Here is a 9,386-nt window from a genome sequence, read left to right as displayed (position 1 = left end):
TTACTCTCCTAAAATCTTGTTTTGAGATTTTGTACCATTGTTTTTATTTTTTTTCTTTAAAATAAAATAACTGATGTCAAAAAAATAAAAATAAAGTAAAAAAAGTGGTTATATGATCCTTAATATTCATGACAAAATTTTTAAAAAATGAGTAAGACAGAAGCAGGCTAAAGCCAACCTCGCCCTAACAGGTATGAAACCACTGCACTAAGAGTAATTGAATGAATCAAAACAGTGATAGCAACAAGAGTGCTTCAAGTACAAGTGGCCAGGACACTGTACAGAAGAGTGCCCTCTAAAATCTTGATAGGCCTGAGAGGATACAAAAGACTCTTGGCATTGAGGAAGAGACTCCCCTCATTCCAAGAGAGTTGAGGCTCTCCACCACTATGGTGGTCATGGAAGAATACCTGGACTGTTTAGTACTGCCTAAAAAGACCTAAGTTGCCCCCACCACAAAGACATTCTCATCACCATACAGGAGACTTGAGTGACCCTAGATGAGCCTGGAGATGACCGTAGGCCCTGATATTGAGGTATCTTATTCAATTCTAATTTCTTATTGGGGTGAGCTTTCATCTCATCCCAAAATTGTGTGCCTGGAACGAGTTAGTTGGTCAACTTTCTTTACTCCCACTCTAAGCTGCCAGCTGGAAGATTTCCTTTGCCAAGCTGACTTCATGTTGAAATTGGAGTGCCCCATACCAGTAATTGAGAGATACACACTTCCTACTCAGGGCCAGTCTGTTATTCAAACCTGTGACAGTCCATGTCCTAGTTGATAAGGACCCAGCCGGCCTTACCCCATGGGGCTCAACTTCTCTGCTGGGAGTTGATCCCCAAGCAGGTATAATGGCACCCTCGAAAGGGATGTCAAGGCCACTCCGGTTGTGATTCTGGTGAAGGACTCTAATGTACATACCCTCACAAAGACAGTAACTATTACCTCGAGAGAAGTTAGGCAGGAGACAAAGCCCACTACTGATACATTCTTGGCTCTAGGGTCACTGGTGATATGCCAGTGCAATGCACTCATTTGTTCTCCATAGTCATTCATTAGGAATATATCACCTACAGCATAATTATAGAAAAATCAATGAAGCAAAGTACCTCTTCATCCCTTAGTAACAGACCCATACATCCTTTTACCACAGACCCCAGGAGACACTAATTGGTTCTCTCTGAACTCAAAAATGTCTTCTGTATCCTCATGGATTTCAACTCCCAATAATCATCTGACTTTGAATGTAAGGATCCCTAAACAGGCTGGCTGCGTCCTTAGCAACTAGGACATGGATTGTCACAGGTCTGAATGACAGTATTTGTCAGCAGTATACCTGGACTCTTACCTCCTACTTTCAGGGATAGCCCCACTTGTTTGCATGGGCCTTAGCCTGAGATTTAAGATAAGTTAAAATTTAAAAAGGGAGAACTATTACAGTGTATAAGATGATCTCATCTGTAGTCCCACCAAAGAGTTATCTAATAAAAACATGCCATGAGGGTGGGGAGAGGGCTCAGTGGAATAAGTGCTTCCCTGGCAAGCGCAAGGGCCTGAGTTCAATCCCCGGATCCCCCCCCCCAAAAAAAAAAAAAAAAAAAAGATTAAAAAAATGCCATGAAATTCTCAATTTTCTAGCAAAAGGATGTTAGAAAGTGTCTCAACATGAGGCTCAGATTTCTCAACAAAAGTAACATATCTGCATAGGTTTTAACATTAGGGCAAAGAAAATTGTCAGCAAGGAAAACAGACAAAATTTGGGTTCTCCAGAGGGCAAAGAGTATTTGACGGCCTTCTTGGGAACAAAGGGTCTCTGTCACCTATGGATATTCATTTTAATGTAATAGCCAAACCCCTATAAGAGGCAAATCAAAGACAAGAAATTGAACCTCGGAAATGGGTGGTAGTTTCATAGAATACATCATTAGGAGGATGGGTTAACCCAGACAGTCCTTCCAGGTCACTGAAGCAAGAGAACCCTCTCTGGAACTTCTGCACACAAGTTAGAACTTAGTGGCCTCACATGGGCTTCCCAGGAACTTTTAGAGATCAAATACCCAAACTGCAACCCCAAAACCACTTATTTATCACAATGTTTCAACACTGTAATTAGACCTGAATACTGTGGCTTTCGTTTAGAAAAAGCAACTCATACATTAACATTTGTTGTCTTCAAGGAAAAACAGTAACAAGAGCTTTCAATGATACAAACAGCCTGAGGCTGTATACATGCCATAGGTTCACCACCACCAATATATACTGACTCCAAATATACTTTTCTGGTCTTACAAGATTGGGCAGCCATCTGAAAAAAAAAAAAAAAAAAAAAAAAGGCGAACTTTTGACTATTCACCAGTTGCTGCTAAAGCATAGATAAGAGATCCATAATGTCCTTAGGACAGTTCATCTCCCCAACTGAAGCATCAGTTGACCACTGCTGGGAATATCAAGCTTCCCTGTATCCTGTCTCCCAGGAAAATTCCAAAGTAAATTTGGCTGCCACACAGGCTGCCCCCCAAAATAAGCTCAGCCTATCAGCAGTCACATTCCAAGATCTTAACTTAGAACCAGGAGGCTTTGCAAAAGAGCATCAAGTAATTCTTTGTGTACGGATAAGTTGCTGAAAACAGGGACCTCTGGCTGTGTTGTAAAGAGCATACATAGTGTCCTAAAGTCAAGATAATCACAGCTAAGGCAGCCACGGAAATGGTCTGCTGACATGCCCTATTCTAGAGCAACAGGGCCCGGCCAAATAGTTCAGTGGACTAAAGTGCCTACAAGCAGGCTCAGGGGCTGTGGGTTCAATCTCGAGGTCTGTCCTACCAGCCCCGCCCCGGGGGCACAATGAGAAGGCAATTGAGATTGTGCATGGTGGGGCACACCTGTAATCCCAGATCTTGGGAGGCTGTAAATAGGCAGATCACTACAAGTCTAATCTAGTAGTGAAGCCCTGAACACCCTGTAGACCCTTCCCTAAAATACAAAAAAAAAAAAAAACAACAACAAAAATGTAAACCTTAGAGGTCAAACAGTTCTCTTAACCAGCAAATTTTATTCATCAGAGAAGTCTTTGAACTTCTTTGCAGGTCCTTCTCAGTGCCTACATTAGCCTCAGTATCCCATTCTTTTGTTTGAAAACTCATACAGGATGTCTAAAGGAGCTTTTTGTCTTTAATCTAGAGAGACAGAGACAGTTCAAACCTTCCTGAATGCTCCAATATCATGCTACTGATCTCTTTTATTTAAGTCATTCATTATCCACTTGTTTAGCAGATCAGAGTTAGGTCACAACCCCAATAACTGACAATGAAGGAAAAGTCCAAAAGAGCCAGGGCTAGTCTGTGGGACCCCAATCATTCTTGTCGCAAGTACAGTAGAAAGTAATTAAGTCCCTACATGATGATGCCTTCAACTTGGGCGGAACAAGCATCACCATTCCTACGGCACATCGGCTCTTCACAGAGCCTGAGGCCCATAACATTAGGCAATCAGGTCTCTATGGCATTTTCTGCCTATGCCCTCCATAATGCAGACTCAGCTTCCTCAGTGCCTGAACCAATACAAAGCTGTGCGACCTCCTCTGGAGAAAACTAGCAAATGGATTTCACCCACATCCCTATAAGTAAGGGGTAAACACATCTGTTGGTGTGCACTGATACCTTCACTAAGTGGACAGAGGCTTCTCTAGCCAGTCAGAAGATGCTGGAGGTGGCAAAAGTCCAGCTTAAAAATATGATGCCTAAGATTCAATTCCTGCTGTCTCTCTGTTCTGTTAACAGGTCCTCCTTCACAACCCAAATCGCATTAATTCTCAGTGCTTCGGTGATACTATTTCTACTTTGCATGGGGGCCTCAGTCATCAGGAAAAATTGAGCAGGGCAATCAAACTCTCAAGTGAGGCTTAGTGGATGGAACTGTGCTGAGAAAAAAAAAAAAAAAAACCATCAAGTATTGATATGTTTAACTAAAAAAAAGAAAAAGAAAAGAAAAAAACCAATACAAAAAAAGGAAAAAAATCAGTAACACCTTGAGAAAGACATTAGAAAAAGTTATCATCAGTATGGCACCCACAAAAATAACCTAAGGAAGTAAAAGACCTCTACTGAAAACAATGGCAGCCTTGTAACATCAACTCCTTTCCCCATTTCTTCTTAAAAGTGAATATGGATTTTCAGTGGGCCTCATCAAAAGGAAAGGAGTAAGTGTAAAGCTACATAACAGCTATGATTCTGGCCCTCATACTTGAGAACATCATCAGTCTTCAAACTGCAAACATTATGATAAAAAATGATGCACTTAGCGTGGCCTGGTCTCACATGTCTGTAATTTTTAAAAAGTGTTCAATATCTCTGTAGCTCATTTCATCAAGTAAATGAAATCTTCAACTAAACTTAGAGAACATGTTTACAACAAAGGCAATTATAATCCTGTTATACCTAGCCATGCAGATTTCAAATCCAGGACAAAACAACCTAGTCCAAAACAAGGATGTATTATAAAATAGCTTCTCATGTTGGCATGCACCTCATTGGTAGCCTGGGTCCTAAACCCATATGATGCTTTAGTTTCAAGCCAAGGTAACACACACACACACACACACACACACAGCTAGTATGTCATAATTAAGTGTGTGTGTGTTTAATCTTAACAAAGGCAAACACAGTTTAGAAAACTATAATGAGCTCATCACAAAAAAGTGAAAAAGAAAAATCTCATTTGAATCTTGACAGAAACGTTCTCCAGATTTCAAATTCTACCAATTATTTCTTAGAGGCTATTAATTGAAAAATCCAAATGGGTTATTAAGTAGATAAAACAACATACCATAAAACTACCATTTGGAGTCACTGTGCAGAAGTTACTTTAGAATCACAAATAAGTCATTGGCAGTCCCTGTCTCTGTTATGTTACATGAAATCAAAATTCATGTGTAGTATTGTAAGAAACAAAAATAAATGATGTAAGGATTGAAAGGAAAGGAAAAATCACTATGCAGAAGTGATAAAAATATCAAGATGTAATATTTGAGAACAATGAAAGGAAGCCCTGTGGTGCTCAAGAAGATCAAATTATGTCAAGACGGTAGAGCTAAGCAAATCAAATGAGATCACAAATGATAAAGCATAAAAGAAACATGAAAATTAGCAATCGAGTTTCACTGTGAATCCATGAAATTAGCCTAATTAGGGAAACTCTGGTGTTGCTGGTTAGAGGAAACAGCAGCTATTGTCCCACAGTGGTGGTAGTGTGATTGTGGTATATTAAGCTTTCAGATCCAGTGACAAGCATACTCTTGGTCACATATGGCCTTTTCTCAAATCTGGATCTAGGGCAGCAAGAAACAGAATGCTCCCTGTGGCATTTATACTGCTGACAGAATTTGAAAAGCCTGCCTTCCTTAAAGGCAGACCAGGCAAAGAAGCTGTGGTACCCTGACATGTTTTCTGGGTGAAACCACTTGCTCAGCAGGTGCACTGCATACAGAAGCTCCTGAATGGCAAGGTACCCAAAAACGGAGAAGACCCCAGAACTGGCGTCTCTCTTAAGTCTGCATTCACAAATCAAAGCCAAGTGACTCCAACCAAATTATTCCCAGTCTATACTTGTATACTCTCTTGTCCTTCCCATCTGGGATGGATTTCTGATGGCACTACAGTGAAAAGCCAGAAGGGCCTTGTCACGGCTCGTGATTGGATGCCCCTCCCAAAGCCTCATGCGGTCACAGGTGGGCCTTCTTCAGAGTTGGCTGAATCTAGAGTGTGTAACTGATTCATTCACATTGCAATGCCAGGATTAGAGCACTAAATCAGTCTGCTGACTGGATTGGCACCACCCTAATCCCAGTAGCCTAAATAGAATGTAAAAGGGGCAGAAAGAAAGCTGTTAAGGTCCTTTGCTCGCCTGCTTTGCTACGTTTTGCCCACCATGAACTGTTCAACCTCTGCAATGTTCACCTGCCATGCCACCCCGGCTTAGACTCAGCCAACCATGGACTGAAAGTTCTACAAACTGCTGGCCAAATAAAACTTTCCTTCCTTAAATTTGGATGTTGGTATTTTTGTCTCAGCAATGAGAAAACTAACTAGGACAGGCCTGCACCGCTCGCTGCTCCACAGTGACACACACAGACAGGTGTAGAGGACAGATTACCACGCACCTTACACAGAAGCTCTACAGTTTATCTGCCCTTTTCCTTGGGCCATTTCCATGATCTTCTCTCGGATATCAGTATGAGAGGGCTGCCTTCGGCACGTGGGGAATCCAGATGAACCTGGAGGAGTTTCAGGGACTGCAGTCTCTGGTAACTTTTAGAACACAAAACGAAGGGTCAGTTTTCTTTTTCCAACTCAAACAGCATCTGTAGTGCTTTTTCTTCAACTCTTTATAAAGTGCTTCACTGTTCAAGATGAAGCTCATCAGAATCTATTCTACTCTTGCTTGAGCTGGAAAGAGAAAATGTCTTAATTCAACAGCAGGGACCGGGATTCAAAACCCAGTACTGCATGCCCTGCTGGCCCCGCCCCCGGGCCCACTGAGTGAGTCACCAAGACCAGCGGTGGTGGCACACATCTGTCATCCCAGTCCTGGGGAGGCTGAAAACAGGAGAATCACTACAAGTCTGAGTTCAAAGAGTAGTGAGACCCTGTACCATATATGTTAAAAAAAAAAAAGCCTAGGTGATGCTAAAATATTAAATATCTCAGGTGCTTTATTGAATGCAGACCACTATAGATCACTTACTGTATTCCCTTGATGTCTATTGCTGAAAGAGCTGTGTGACTCACTGCTTCTACCCAGGATAAGCAAGTACTGTACAACATGCCACGGTGCATGGACAGAATAAAATTCAAAAATAAAACTAAATTTCTCACTGAATACTTATCACTTTTATTCTTCAGTACTAGACACTGAATTGAAGTCCTGTGCATGTTAGATAAGTTTCTTTAGAATAGAGATAGAACTGCAGGTGTCGACACAAGGTTTCGCTCAACTGTTCTGGCTGGACTTGTTTTTACAGTGCCCCTGCCTCAGTGTTCAAAGTGTCTGAGACTAAAAGTATGTACCAAACTGCCTCACTGAAGCTTAATTTACCCAAGCACTGTAGTCTGGGTTAACTATTGTGATTAAAGAATTCTCATCTTCACCAGGAATAGTGGCTCATGGCTGTACTTTCAGCAGTACACACAGCTAAAACAGGATTAAAAGTTCACCCCAGTCTGGCCTTTAAAAAAAAAAAATCCAAGCATCTAGAGGCTAAGGCAGGAGGATTATTACAAGTTCAAGATCAGCCTGGGCTATAAAATGATCTCAAGGCCAATTTGAACTGCACAGTGAGACACTGTTTAAAAAGAAAGAAAGAAAGAAAGAAAGAAAGAAAGAAAGAAAGAAAGAAAGAAAGAAAGAAAGAAAGAAAATTAAACAGTGTGTGGGATATATTTCAGAGAAATTCCCTAAAATTTCCTCCTATAAAATAAAAAAATATATATATATTTTGAAGTCAAACTCCTACAAATCCTAGAATAATGGTGTCCACCCAATTTTTAAAACTATAACAAGGCCAGTTTAGCAATTTTTAATTTTGCTATAAAAATAGGTGAACTGATCAGCAATAATAAGACATATTTATCTAATTTTACTAAGCTCTTCTCTTTCCTTCAGGCCTCTGATCGTTGACCCACTCTTAGACCAAGCCAACATACAATCCTTTCATTGTCCTCCTAAGGACAACCTGACCTTTAAGGAAGACCAATGTCGTAAGTGTTGATTTTTGCATCCACTACCAGCCTCCTATCTCACATTCTTTCTCCTTCCATTTATTCCTCCCTACAAAGAAAACCTTTTTATACATAAGCACTGTACATCTGCAGACCTGATACTGAAGCTCTACCCATACTGTGGTAATCCTTACATATCCAGTCCACTTCAACCAGCATTTGAATTTTTTTTTTTTTAATATATAGTACAGGGTCTACAGGGTCCCACTAGACAGGTAGGACTCATAGTGATTCTCCTGTTTTCAGCCTCTCAAGTGCTGAGACTACAGGTGCACACCACCATGCCCAGTCTCAATTGTCCTCTCAGCATGCCCCAGGGGTGGTGCTGGCACAGCACACCAGAGACTGAACCCTGGTCTCTGAGCCTGCCTAAGGAGATGCTGTAGTCTGAACTATCTAGGCAGCCCAGCATTTGAAATTTTACAACAATTATCTACACAGTCCAAGGACTACAGCAATTACATGAAAGGTGAAACCTTCTCTACTTTATTCATACATAACCACTTGTCTGAGAAGATATCCTACTTCAGTGAGCTTCTCAGTGTATACTTCACAGGGAGCCCCTTGGAAGTCGTTCTTAGCTGGAACACTTTCAACCTGCCCAAACAGCCTTTCCATTTTCCTGAGCATTCCAAACTATGGGAAAGCCATATACTGCATAAACCATCTAGTTATTACAAGTACCACTTTAAAATTAATAATTATTTTTTCTTTGTATTGTGCATGGAACACAAGCACTGACTGCACACAGGGCAAGTGCTCCACAACCAGGTCACACCACTAGCAATGATAAACCTTTCTTTGGATCCTATAGGCCTTATGAACATCTACCATGAGCTTGGAAGTATGGAAACTACTTTAAAATTAGGAATTCACTGTCATCATGAAGAAATAGAGGCCCAAGGACATAATACTCTGGCGTCAAAACCTTGCATCATCGATATTTATAAAACTCAGGTTTACCTGCTGCAGAGAGGGTGAGACCAGGGGCCACCACACCACTGCAGTTGCTGGACCCTGCACTCGAATGAGGCATTTGTCCACGATCCTTGTCCTTTCCACAGTGAGAGACACAGCTGCAGGGTGGAGCTGACTGAGACCAAGTTCTGGGCTGAGATGTTGCTCATGGGAGACAGGGCACCAGTGACCCAGACTGGCCCAGCTCCAGCCAACGCAGGAGGGACAGAGGATGATGCAGTGGCTGAAATCAAGATGACCTCTGATTCTAGAGCTGAGGAAGAAAGTTCCAATGTGACCATAGTGAGTTCCACACCTATAAAGACCTCAGCCTCAACATGTCTCAGGGTATCCATCCCTCACAATGACCTTGTATGGCTCAAATACTCTGGTCTCCAAACATCTAACCATGTAGTGAACAACCAGCAGAAGTCATAGATCAAGATGGCCCAAGTCAGCTGGGGTTGCTGTCAGCAATGCATTCAGAATTTGGACTTTTGTGTGGCACTGAGGAGCACTCCTGCTTCAGCCCACCTGACTGACAGTTTGTATAGCCAGCCCATTCATCAGTGACGGGCTCCTCCTCCGTGCCTGCTTTGTCCGTCAAGAATGACAAAGAAAGGACCTGCTTGAGAATTGCTAAAATCATACAT

General features: G+C 41.7%; 1 protein-coding gene across 3 annotated transcripts in view; it reads right to left on the bottom strand.

Annotated features, from left to right (window-relative positions):
* LOC101585685 (zinc finger protein 878-like) overlaps positions 1 to 9,386 on the bottom strand; it is a 27,543-nt gene that overhangs the window by 10,455 nt on the left and 7,702 nt on the right. For 2 of the 3 annotated variants that reach the window (XM_023713000.1, XM_023713001.1), the window contains exon 2: positions 6,159 to 6,306. The exons of the other annotated variant lie outside the window; for it this stretch is intronic. The gene's annotated coding sequence lies outside the window, so the exon portion shown is untranslated. The remainder of the gene's footprint in view (positions 1 to 6,158; positions 6,307 to 9,386) is intronic. 3 annotated transcript variants of the gene reach the window in all.

Source organism: Octodon degus, unplaced genomic scaffold (genome assembly GCF_000260255.1).
Source record: "Octodon degus isolate 3935 unplaced genomic scaffold, OctDeg1.0 scaffold00028, whole genome shotgun sequence".
Classification (NCBI taxonomy): Eukaryota; Metazoa; Chordata; class Mammalia; order Rodentia; family Octodontidae; genus Octodon; species Octodon degus.
Note: the sequence above shows the minus strand (reverse complement) of the source record. Positions and strands in the feature narration are given on the sequence as shown.